A 13270-nucleotide genomic window follows, 5' to 3' on the forward strand; every position below is an offset into this window, starting at 1 on the left:
AGTCCCGTGTCAGGCTCCCTGCTCAATGTGGAGTCTGCTTGTCCCTCTCCCTCTGCCCCTCCCCCTGCTTGAGCTCGCTCTCTCTGTATCTCTCTCAAATGAATAAATAATACCTTTTAAAAAATTAAGTACTTAGCACAGTGTTTGGTTCATCAACAAATGTTAACTTTCCTCCATCTCCTACAGTGATGCAAAAATTACAGAGACTTCAGAAACCATGCGATTCTACCAGTGTGCCCAGGTTTCACGTACGCATACTTACCATTTAGGGAATTTAAGCTTTCCGTTAATGCTTCCGGTGCCTCCCTGGTGCTTGCTGTCTTAGAAACAGACACTCACTATCTTTCAATGCCAGCTGCCTCTTGACCTGGACAGAATATAAACAGAAAGCAAGACATAGGTAACGTGGGAATTGCACCAAGACTGGGCTGAAGGGAGAGGAGACTCCCTTTTCCTTTCAGATGATATGATCTCAAGGCAGACTCCACTGTATTTCTTAAATTAACATGCCTCCACAGTCCCCAGTAGTCTAAAACTCATGACATCTTACAGCTTGGAGGGATCTCAGAAATCAACTAGTTAAATGCCCTCGATTTAAGGAAAAGAAACTAAAACTTGGAAAGGGTGAGTCACACAACTGCTTAGGGCTAAAGCCAGTATTCTACTAAAAATAAGATGTTCTAGAAGATGGATAAGGAAAAACACCCAAACATCTGTGGAGTACCTACCACACCCCAGGCAATATGTTTTATATTTTATTCAAACAATAATACAATAATATCACCCCCAATAAAGAATCTAAATTTCAAGAAGTCAAGTGATTTGTCCAAGGTCTTACAGCTTGCTAATGGCAGTCAGGATTTAAACCCATGCCTGTCTGACAAAAAAGCCCCTTCACCAGGCTGACTCTCATTGGGTTGCCTTCCAGATGTGGTCCTCAAAAGGGCCTTGAACCACCCAGTATCAATTAGAACCAAGTAGAGCTTCTCTGTCTGCAGGTTACCCTCTGGTTTTGTAACAAGCATTCCGCCAGAGACCTGAAAGGTCTACTAACCCATTGAATGTTACTCCTAAAGTTTCAGAAGAATTACTGGAGGTAGAAGATCTGGGGCAAACTGCTGTCTATCCTCGTCTTGCCAAAGAACAGAAAGATACCTTCTACACTGGAAGTAAAGCTTCTATACTTGGTCTTAAGCACAAACTAACCCCCTTGTTTCATCATGACTGCCCATCCCTCCCTCACACATCCCACAGACTACCCTGTGACCTCTTTCCGAGGCTGTTGGTCCCTTTAGTCTGATTTCCACATCTCCACTACCAACCCCATAACACACACACGGTAGAGTCCATATCTGCCTCTATGCTCCTAGAGAGTGAGAAGCCTTAAAATTAAAAGACAGAGATAACTGAATGATAGTTTTTTCAAATGGCTTTAGAAAAAAGATGAGGGGGCTGCCCAGGTGGCTCAGTTGGTCGAGCATCCCACTCCTGGTTTTAGCTCAGGTCATGATCTCAGGGTCATGAGATCGAGCCCCGTGTCAGGCTCCTTACTGATACTCTCTCTCCCTCTGCCCCGCCCCTCCACTTGCACATGCTCGCTCTCTCAGATAGATAGATAAATAAATAAATAAATAAATAAATAAATAAATAAATCTTTAAAAAAAAGACAAGGGCCTGAAGCCTCAAGCCAGTAAGACCAGAACAGAAAAGAATTAGTGACAAGCAAGAAAAATGGAAAAGTAGGAAAAAAGGTCTATACCAGGGTCAGCACCCAAGGGATGGCCTGAGTGAATGTAGGAGAAGTTTTAGCTCCCCCCATAACCCCTCTCCCCACACTTTTGAAAAAGTCAGTATGTATAGACCATGTATAATTGCTGTTTAAATCTGGTCTACCTCCACTCGGCCCTAACAATGACAGGGTACTGAAAGCTGCTGAAAGCTACTGCCCCCACCGCCTCCTGCCACATTTCCCGGCATATTACTAAGGCCCAGGGGGCTATTCCTTTCAAAACAGGATAGAATGCACTGTCCAGAATCAAACAAACAGGAACTCCTGATGATCCGGATTTATTTTCAACTGTCTACATTCTCTCCTTGTTCCTAAGCGATGGAAGCAAGCAGCAAATGATTTCTTTCCTTTGCTTCTGAATGTCATTTACTTCTTGTATCCTTGGCGTACTGGCCTGCTGTCCCCAGAACAAGAGGATGACTGTAAACATCTGAGGGGTGCTGCCCCTTCAGAGAGCTCTCCACCCAGGGAGAGCCACCCATACCACAGAGGTGGTAGTGTATGTGTGTGGGTAGTGTATCTCTGTCTGTCTGTCCGGAAGAAGAGATGAAAGGACCCTTACAGATCACGGAGACTCGAACTGTCTCCCGTGCCAGAGGAGAAAGTGACTTCCCCAGAGAAGAGACTTATCCAAGGTTGCAAAGCAAGTTAAAATGAATGCGGTTGAGTCCACCTGAGATAATAAGCTACACCGAAAAACATGCATCCGATCACCCTTATCTGACTGAAGACTGAAGCTCTCTTAAGTATGTATCACTTCCGTTCCCAAAACACTTTGATAATGGATAAAAATGCTATTAGGTAAGCCTGGTTCCAGTATGACCCTCCAACAGATAACAATAAACTCGGGGTAAAATGTAAAAAACTATCTGAAGTGAACAAAGGCTGGCAGATTTGGGAAAGAAGTCAAAAACAGAGAAGGGGCTGGGATAGGACGACTTCCCCAGCCTGGGAGCTTTCACCAGAGGGCTGACAGCTCCAGCGCCCATCAAAAAAACAAAGGAGGAACCACAGACAAGAGTCCAGAGCAGCCACAGGTAATGGGAAATAAGGAAGAAGAGGGCCAGAGAAGCAAAGTCCCAGGCGCTGTGTGTGAACTCTGTCCAAACCTCCAGCTGAGCCCTGACCCGCCAAGCACAGGGCAGAAGCCAAATGCCTCAGCCAAGGACGAAAGAACTGGACTAAAGGTTTAAACTGCATACCCTCCTCCCCACAGGGGAGACAGACGCTGCAGTTTTGAGTCTGAGGTAGTTGCCTGCTAAAATAAAAACATCACCAGAAATCAGTGTCTCCACAGCACAACATCCACATGCATTCATGTTGAGGCTACAATCCCAGTCACATGAAGAACCAGAAAAACTACACCCATTTGCAAGGGAAAAGACATTTAGCAGAGGGCAACTCCAAGATGACCCAAATACTGAATTATCAGACAGGGATATTAAAGCAGCAATTATAGCTAAGCAGAGGAAGTGAAAAAATTTTTATTTGAAAAGTGGAAATTTCGGAACAGAAACAACCACCACAAAATCCTCTGAATGGGCTTAAGAACAGAATGGAGATGACAGAGAAAAGAGTCCACGAAATTTGCAGGTCAAGAGAAATTACCCACACTGAAAAATTCTGGGTCATCTGCAGTCTCTAGAAGAACCACCCCCAGCCCTTCACCTGAGTGTCCACAGTGATACCTTAGCTTTCGTCACCAGATAAACCGCTACCCAAGAGAACCAGAATAACTAAGCATCACAGAGATTCCATGACCCTGCAATTCCGCTGGAGCAGCCCACCCCTCATATCTACTAGTTAACTTTCGGAGGTCTTCCAGATGTAAGCAAAGAACTAAATTGAAGGTGGAAAATGAGAGGGTGGGATAAAAATTTAAGCCTGAGATAACCATAATATCCAAAGTCCTAGGAGTCAAATCCCCGTTGTGTCTATTGAAAAGCAAGAAGCAAGGAGACAAATATTTTTCTCCTAGAACTGCTAAGGGAGCATTCTCAGGAGTGTTCAGGAAAAAAGTGAGGAGGGATTTTATGTTTTTTCTGCCCTATACAATCTCTTCACCAAAAAGCCAACCTGTAAACAAGTTGATGGCAGGATGGAGTGGGACCAATCACTGGGTCTGGGGCTGAAGATGGCAGCAGCTTGGGGAGAGCCAATCTAGTCTCACCTGGGTTGATAAAAGCAGGTAACTGGAAGGCCATCCCTGACCACCTTCCCACCCTCTAGTCACTTCATGCCAGAGTTCAAGACACTCCAGGTAAAAGTGGGGGGGGGGGGACACAGGCTGCAGGAAGACATGTCTGAAAGCCCTGCCTTTTTCTCAAGCCCTCTCCGCCCCATCCCACCTGCCAACAAGGGCGGAGAATCCAGAGCAAGTGGGAAACTGGGGAAAAGAAGAGGTACCCTCTTAAGGTGAGGAACCTTGAACAGGGAGTTCACAGCCACCTGACACACTGTCAACCTCAGACAAGTCTTTTATACTCTGGGTCTCCTTTCCATCAGTCGAACAAAGCGCTCAAGACAAAATGATATTTAAGGGCCTTCCCAATAACAACATGTATGAACCGTTAACATGCTGTCTCCGTCTGCCCTTGAAGAAACTATAAAAAATAGGTCCCAAAAGGCAAAAGTGGTGACATGCCAATTCACGTGATTTATTAAAATACCTCAGGGTTATACAATTATTCAAATTTTTATTCTTATTTTTTTTAAGATTTTATTTATTTGAGAGAGAGAGCACAGAGGGAGAGTGAGAGGGAGAAGCAGACTCCCCGCTGAGCATGGAACCCAACGTGGGGCTCGATCCCACGACTCCAGGATCATGACCTGAGCCAAACGCAGACGCTCAACCGAGCCACCCAAGCGCCCAATTTATACAAAATTTTAAAGAATAAATTAATAGTCTTGTTATTAATTCTTAAATTTTACATTAATAACAGATTTCAATACCTATCTATGATGGAGGGCTGCTAAAATAATGTCCAATTTGGGGCACCTGGGTGGTGCAGTCAGTTAAGTGTCCAACTCTTGGTTTTGGCTCAGGTCCGTGATGTCAGGGTCGTGAGATCAAGCCCTGTGTCAGGCTCCATGCTCAGCACAGAGCCTGCTTGAGTTTCTCTCTCCATCTCCCTCTGCCCCTCTCCACCACTCGCACGCTCTCTCTCAAATAAATACATCTTTAAAATAATAATAATAATGTCTGATTCTCCCAGGATAACTCATTTATCCATGTAACTCTTGGGATGAGACAGCAGATACTCTTATCCCCCACATGACAGATGAGCAAACAGATTAAGACTTGTGACTCTTTTAGGAAGCTCATAACAGAGACAGAACTAGAATCCAGTAATCCCACCTCCCAGCTTCACCAAAGAGACCAAAGAAAGCTTACCAAAGAAACTTTACCTAACAAAGAACCAAGAGTATAAACAAGATTAAAATTAGAAAGAAAGGATTTAAGAACTTTCAAACACTTTGGAACCACTTATTAATAAACAATTGATAAGACTAGCTTGTGATTAGGGCATCTATTTAGAAGCAGGGCCTCAAGGACTGCCACCTGTCCGCCGTTTCCTTTTCTAACAAGTAGGCTATCATTGAGACTAGGCTTCCTTGCAATTAGCCCATGTTTGTGGGGTTTAGCAATAGAACCACATGTCTAAAATTGTTGGTTTTAGACCTGCTTTAGAAAGTTGGCTGAATCAGAAGAACATGCTGGCTCCCTTTCACCCCTAGGAGTCTTTAATTAGGATATCAAGAAGGGGCCACAAGGATTAGGGCAGGTAATGGCAAATGTAAACAGCAAGTCACAACAACCTGCCTAAGGAGAAAGAAACCAGAAGTGCTTTTATTACCTAATTTAATCTTCACAGTAACCCCCTCAGGTAAATACCATCATGATTATTTTATAATTGAGGAAGAAATAAAGGGTCAAAGTTACATAGCTAGTCAGTGGATTCTCGCCTAGGTATTTCTGACCCACAATTTGCATTATACCACCTCCCCAAGGAATTCTCTGAACTCTGACCTTCCAAAAAGCCAGTATTGATCCACATCCCAAATACCACAAACCAACAGGAGGCTGATGGGTAGTTTGTGCATTCTTTCATTCAATCATGTATTCATGCAAATACTGACTGGCTACCATGCATCAAGCTCTGAGGGAAGCACTGGGGATAAAACTAGGAGTAGAAACAGAACTGTCTTGTGCCATTTACTGTAGAGTGCAACACAAAAACACTGATTTAGGAATCACACTAGTAAATTAATACAAGCCGACCCATTCCCAGAGAGGTCTACGAGGCTGCCACTAGTGGTCAGGACGTTTCTAAGTAGAAGAGGGAGCACAGTGAACTCAAGGAGCTAAACTGGATGACAACGAAGGGGGAACAAGCAGATGCATGACCGGTGATGAGGATGGAGAGGTATGGAGAGAGCCACGCCACACAGGCACTTGGAGACCAAATTATGGATCTGGTCCTTATCCAGAGAGCTACAGAAAGTCATTTAAGTGTTAAGTAGGGGTAAGGTGTGTACATTTCAAAAAGATCACTTCCGCTTCAGTATGGACCACAGATGGAAGGAGAGAAGAACGGTGTCAAAAGACGGGGAGGGTGGCCCTCTGTGGGCTAGGAGGCGCAACGGCAGTAAGACCTAACCACACTGGGGGCAAACATGGCACCTACTATGCCCCCGGCCCCGTTCTGGGCACTTTGTGGGAATTAACTGAATCCTTACAACTCTATTATCCCCATCTTATAAAAGAGAAGTTAAGTAATTTAATAGTATTACATACCCCCTTCATGTGCTCATTTCCCTCATAATCAGTCCCTTGCAAACATCTTTCATTCACCTGCCCCCCCCACAGTATTCAGGTAGTAAAACTTCAGTTCTCACTAAACGAAACTAACGACCTCTCCGAGCCCACACCAAAGCAGCTAAGTTACTAAGCTATGTCTCTAGAGAAAATGCTAACTACTGACTTGCATCATTAAAAAAAAAAAAATTGTAATTGGCTCCATGCCCAGCATGGGGCTTGAACCCACGACCCTGAGATAAAGAGTCGCATGTTCTACTGACTGAGCCAGCCAGGAGACCGCATTTTAAATTTATCACCGCAAATCTCAAACACATCCCTCGACGCTACCAGCAATCCTACTACATTTCCCTTGGTAGGTTCCCTTTGCGACTCCCCAAAATGACTCTTGCACATCTTTTTCTTTCTCAATAAACCTCCAGTCCTCATCAGCTAAAGGACTCTGTTCCCAAGAAGCAACACTCAGACCATCATTTCCTAACTACAAGTCCAACAATATACCAGCATTCTGCTTTCCCCATTGTTACAATGAAGAGGCTTTGCTGATACATGAAGTACAGCTTTTCATGTCTACGACGGATCTGAAGCCCTCTTAGCTTCGTATGCAATGACCTCTGCTCGCTTACATCATCATTTTTCTCCCCGCAGACTCTCAAATGCCCCTACTCAACGAGCATGTGGTCCACAGTCTAGTCCTGGCTCGCAGACTCCTACCAGCGTAAGTACAGGAACTTGAGAATAGGCACTTGGACATCTGGGAAGCAAGCTAACATGGCTACAACATCCAAGCACAGGATCCGAGGAGGACTTCTCACACAGGGTCTAGACCAGTGAGGACGCTGATCAACTCACACAGTGAGTCACATGTGGAATGAGTTACAGACAAAATGCACACAGTAGTCCTACACCTACATGCAGGTCCTAGACAGATTAGAAAAAATTAATTGGTGCCCACAAATCAGCTGGGGATCCCCCTGAAGTGCGGAAACTGACTCAGTAGGTCTGGGGTGGGGTCTGAGATTCCGTATTTCTAAAAGGTTCCCAGATGGATCCAGAGGCCGCATTTGGAAAGCAAGATTCTAGAATTACTGATCTTAAAAAAAAAAAAAAAAAAACAGAATAAACTCTCCCTTGCTCTCACACCTCCTTCCAGCTGGTCCAGCGTCTCTGCTTCTCCTCATAGCAAAACCGACAGTGGTCTCTACTCTTCACTTCCGTACCCTTTATTCTCAGTTCACACCAATCAGCCTTCTATCCTCAATGCTCCACGAAAACTGTTCATCAGGGCCAAAGGCCTCAACACTGCCAAATTCTATGTGGTCTCTTCCTTATCCTCCAAATGGCATTTAACACAAATAACCACTCTCCACCGAAACCCTTGGTTCGAGGATATCACACTTGCCTGAACTTCCTACTCCATGGGTTATCCTCAGTCTGCTCTGCCTTCTCCTCTACTTGACCAGAGATAGTCCTGAGGCCTCTCTACTTTACCTGTACCCTCCCTTCTTTGGGCAATCCCCTCCAGTCCCATGATTTTTAATATCAATGACCTCCAAATTTTTATCTCTAGCAATGACCTCCCTGAAGTCCAGAAGCATATCCGACAGCCTACCTGACTTCTCTGCCTGGATGTGTAATTGATATCACATATCCATATGCTGACTCTTGATGGTATTTACCTCCCACCCTTCTTTCCCCAAACTCATTCCTCTTTACGTCTTCCCCCAATTCACCCAAGTGCCCAGGCTGAACACCCAATTATGCCAGGTGTCTCCTTCCCTCACACCCCACCTGCAAATCCATCAGCGGGTCCTATCAACTCCACTTCCAAATTTTCTCAAACCTATCCCTCTGCTCTCTACATCCCCTATTAGGCACCCTAGTCCAAGCTACTGGGCTTTCACCCGACCTACTACAACAGCCTCCTTAAGTCTCCCTGCTACCAACTCTCCCCTATATATACACCACTTTCCAGATAGCAAATTATACTTATTAACATTTAATTAGATCAAGACTCTATTCTGCTTTAAAACAACATAACAAAACACCTCTCACAGCTTTTCCTTTCACTTAGAATAATCTAAAGTTCTCACCGGAGTCTACTAGGCCCTGTGTGATCTGGCCCTTACTACCTCTCTGACCTCATCTCCTAACAGGTCCCCTCCCCACTTCCTGCTTCTTGCACACAGTGTTCATTCCGGCCTTGGGGCCTTTGCACTAGCTGTTCCCTCTTCCTTCTGTACAGCTGGCTCCTTTTCGTCACTGAAGGGTCAGCTTAAATTCCACCACCTCTGTAAAGTCTTGACCAGACAATATAAGGTAGCTCTCAACCTCTAACAAATCACCCTGGTTTATGGTACCTCAGCACTTAGCCCTATCTGGTATTTTGTTTACTTGTTTATTGTCCGTCCCTTCCTCCCCACCCCTACCCCCACCTTCTGTCTACCTCATCACTATATCCCCAGCGTATTCCATATCCTAGAACGGGGCCCGGCTGACAACAGACGGGTCTGTAGCACAGGGGAGCGATCCAGGCTGGATACATACATTTATGAGTCACGTCCACAAGGGTGTGGTTACTAAAGCCAATGGGGATGATGAGATCACCGAGGGAGAGTGTCTACTATGAGCAGAGAGAAGGGCCTGGGACAGTAGAACATTTCATAGCTGTAGAATGGAGGATGAGTCTACAAACACAGCAGAGAAGTAGGAGGAAGAATAGGACAGGGTTGCGTCACTGGAGCCAAGACAAGAGAGTGTTTCTGGAAGGAAGGAGTGGTCAACAGCATCAACTTCACTGAGAAAATGACCCAAAAAAATCTGTTGAATTTGGCTTCACAGAGGACATGAGTGACTTCCTGAGAGGTGCACAGCAAAGTGACGGGAACCAGCCTGGGACAGGCTGAGTGGAGGGAGGCAGTGAATACAGACGGCAAGTTAGAGAAGTTTGGCTATTTCAAAGTGAAGGTGACAGATTCAAGAGGATGGACGCAGGGCTGAGGACACTCGGTTTCATCTGCTTCTGTTTAAAGGGGGCACTGTCCTAGCAGCACTGCCTCATGTACGAGCGGCAAGTCCTGGTGGCTGCAAGTTACCCAAAGGCTTCAAGCCCTTCTCCTCAGCTTAGAATTCCGCACCCCTTGGACTGATTCCCAAATGTCCACAGTATCAATCCGGAAGTCTTTTTTTTATACATACATCTCATCTTCCTCACTACAATGGAAGATAAAAATGCCCTTCTACACACTTTCCCTTGGTGCGTCAGGAACAGAAGACATGGCTGTTTATCCTGGAGGGCCTGGGTTTAGAAGGTTTGCTCTGCCATTTTAATTTCAAGGCTCATTTTGGGGGAGTCATCATTATTTCTACCCCCAGCAAGAAGTTTCTTTCCATGTTAGAGCCTCAAGAGAGCTTCCCTTTGTCTCACTCCTTCTCCGCCCTGCCTGCTGCCCAGGCAACATACTATCACAGAAAGAGTCCACATGGTCTCAGAAGCCAGGGAATCTCGGTTCCCCTACAATTCAGTCACACAGCGGCTTCGGTGACCCCACTTCACGATCTCAGGTTCTTCAAGTGTACGCAGAGGTGATAATATCTAAACTTCACAGGGCTGATGTCCAGATTATAGGAAAATATACACTAAGTGTACACACATAAGGCCTGGCCTAAAGTATATTCTATAAATGTTAATCCAATTTTCTTCTCACCACCATTCTGATAAAGCATTACATCTCCTGCACATTTTTAGTTTCTCTTTCCCTCTAAGTGTACCACGAAGCCCTTGGGAAAGGAGCCTTGAGAAATTCATTGGCCCAGTTCCAGCAGAAATAATTTTAAAGAAGTACTAGAGAGGTGGGAGGGGCCAGAGGTGTCACTGGGCAGCATCCGAAAGGGCAAAGAGGACGCCCCAGTCAGAAGACCTCAGCGGGATCCCTGCCCAGTTCTCTGCATCTCCCCACCACCCCTTGTCCAAGTTCCCTTCTTGTAGCCCTGCATGTGTCTCTGTCTCGTCCCCTTCGTAAGTCCCGCTTGCTAGCAAGTTTCAAGTCAGTGTCTTTAGTATTACAAGCACACAGAACAAAGAGCAGGCAAGCTCAGAGCACACATACTCTGGGCAGTACGCTGGGCTATGAAATCCTGAGACCCAGTCCTGTCTCTCCAGTTTACTGGTTCTGTGACCCTTGTGGATTATTACAATTCTCTGAGTTCTATTCAGTTTCCTCATTTGTAAAACAGAAATGACCAATGAGATTGTAAGGACCAAATGAAATAATATATGTGAAGGTACTTTGGCCACCATAAAACATGGTTATTGTTATAGTATAGGTAACACAAGGCAGCTGCAGGGTCTACCTTTGGCCAGCTGAGTTGTGCTACTGAGAAAAGTCCTCAGTCCTGGAGAAGTCTGTTCTATCATCTATGGCCACCTGTTTTCATCTCAAGTCCTCCTATCCCTGGCAGCTAAAAAAGTTATATTCTTTCTAATTTCACTTGATTCTCTTTTCTTAGCAAGGATTCTTCAATTTCTCTGACGAAATGGCTCCATGTCCCCAGAATGGTAAAGACCACTGGACCTGATGCTCTCTAAGGGCCCTTTGTGGCTCTAACATCTAAGCCTCCCCATCCTTTGCTCCCAAAGTACTTTGTCCGTGTCTCTACTTGCACAATTTCCAGTCTACTTTGCATTATAGCTTTGTTTTATATCATCTCCTAAGGAGAGAGCAGAAGGTTGTCTGAGTTTTATGTTCCCTATAGCACTTAACATAAAGCTTCGTACACAGAGCTTTGAGCTCCAAAAATATTGGCTGATTGACTCAATGCTAATTTCTAACTTTTTGCACTTATTGTCCATACCACACAATAATTATAGACTACCCTCTTATTCTCTTATGCTTTTTTGGTACCTCTACAGGCCTGGCACAGTGTGAAACACAAAGTCAGTATTTTTTTTTTTAAGACTGGTGACTGGTTTATTTCTTGGTCAAAGTGAAAAAGTCTTATCAACCTATCCTACGTATGATTTTTAACAACTTGCTCTGGTTACTGACAAATATAAACATGACATTTATCAGACTGTCACAGAAGGACACTGCATAACAGAGTTATTACACAGACAGAGGCAAATGAAATGCACAGATTGAGGGGCCTTTTTCTCCCCAGTGGCATCAAAAATACGGTAAATAGGCAAATATATTGATAGTCAGCAGACCTGGACGCCTGAATTTATCTCTAGAAAACGGGCAGTCTCCTAAAATGGCTCCCAATGATCTCCACCTGCTAGTGTCCATGTTCTCATGTGGGCTCCTCCCCTTGAGTTTGGTCTGGGCCTCACGACTTACTTCTAACAACAAGAATATGGCAAGAATTATGAGATGTCATTTCTGAGATTAGGTTATAAAAGACTGAATTTTTTCTTGCTGGCACTTTCTCTCTTTTGCCATCTCTCGCTTTGATGAAGCTAGCTGCTGTGCTGGAGAGGCCCATATGGCAAGGAACTACAGATGGCCTCCATCTACCAACCCGCAAGAAATTGAGGCCCTCAATCCAACTGCCCACGAGGACCTGAATCCTGCCAACCACCTCTGAGTGAACTTGAAGCTGGCCCTTCCTCAGTCACACTTGATGGCTGACATCTTGATTATAGCTGTGTGAGACGCTGAAGCAAGGGACCCAGCTAAAGCCATGCCCAGCTTCCTAACCCACAGAAACTGATACAATAAATGTGTATTGTTTTATGCCGCAACATATAACTAACATACCCTGTATATAAAAAAGGGGGAGGGGGGCGCCTGGGTGGCTCCGGCGTTAAGCGTCTGCCTTCGGCTCAGGGCGTGATCCCAGGGTCCAGGGATCAAGCCCCGCATTGGGCTCCCTGCTCCGCTGGGAAGCCTGCTTCTCCCTCTCCCACTCCCCCTGCTTGTGTTCCCTCTCTCGCTGTCTGTCAAATAAATAAATAAAATCTTTTAAAAGGGGGGGATAGAATCCAAGACCCCAAGGGCCCTTCTAGGTCTGACAATCTAGGATTAGGAACTAATCCCATAGTACCTCAAAGCCTAGCTACAGCCACTCTGACCTCCCGTAGGTTTCCTATACTAGATACACCGTTTCAGTCCATGCCAGTGACCACCACACCAACTTTCCAACAAAAACCTGTTGAGCACTTAGATCTGATGAATTACTTAAAATAAGATTATCTGCACAATTTAGCCCATATAGATAAAGAGGATGGAGTGATATGGTGGCTAATTGCTAGAAGATGCTTGGCACAAACTAAAAGAAATCGCCCTAGGTCTTCCTGGTATGGGAATCCAGCCCCTGTTGCGCTTTACTGCAGCCTGTCTTGGGACACTCCAGCCTCCCACCCCTACCCACTCATGTCTGTTTGTTTTTTTAAAGATTTTATTTATTTATTTGACAGAGACAGCTAGCGAGAGGAACACAGGCAGGGGGAGTGGGAGAGAAAGAAGCAGGCTCCCAGCGGAGGAGCCTGATGTGGGGCTCGATCCCAGAACGCCGGGATCACGCCCTGAGCCGAAGGCAGACGCTTAACCACTGAGCCACCCAGGCGCCCCTACATGGGTGTTTTAACACTTCCTCCCTGTGCTGCGTATAGACTTAATTTCTTAATCCCTTAAAGTTTTCTTTCAACCGCCGTGAATGAC

The 13270-nt window shown here is 45.3% G+C and overlaps 1 protein-coding gene across 3 annotated transcripts in view; it reads right to left on the bottom strand.

Moving 5' to 3' along the window:
• Window positions 1-13270, bottom strand: part of LUZP1 (leucine zipper protein 1) — an 81829-nt gene that overhangs the window by 26396 nt on the left and 42163 nt on the right. For 2 of the 3 annotated variants that reach the window (XM_040618947.1, XM_040618944.1), the window contains exon 2: window positions 263-367. The exons of the other annotated variant lie outside the window; for it this stretch is intronic. The gene's annotated coding sequence lies outside the window, so the exon portion shown is untranslated. The remainder of the gene's footprint in view (window positions 1-262; window positions 368-13270) is intronic. 3 annotated transcript variants of the gene reach the window in all.

The sequence above is a fragment of the Ursus maritimus genome, unplaced genomic scaffold (assembly GCF_017311325.1).
Source record: "Ursus maritimus isolate PB19 unplaced genomic scaffold, ASM1731132v1 scaffold_32, whole genome shotgun sequence".
NCBI classification, from domain to species: Eukaryota; Metazoa; Chordata; class Mammalia; order Carnivora; family Ursidae; genus Ursus; species Ursus maritimus.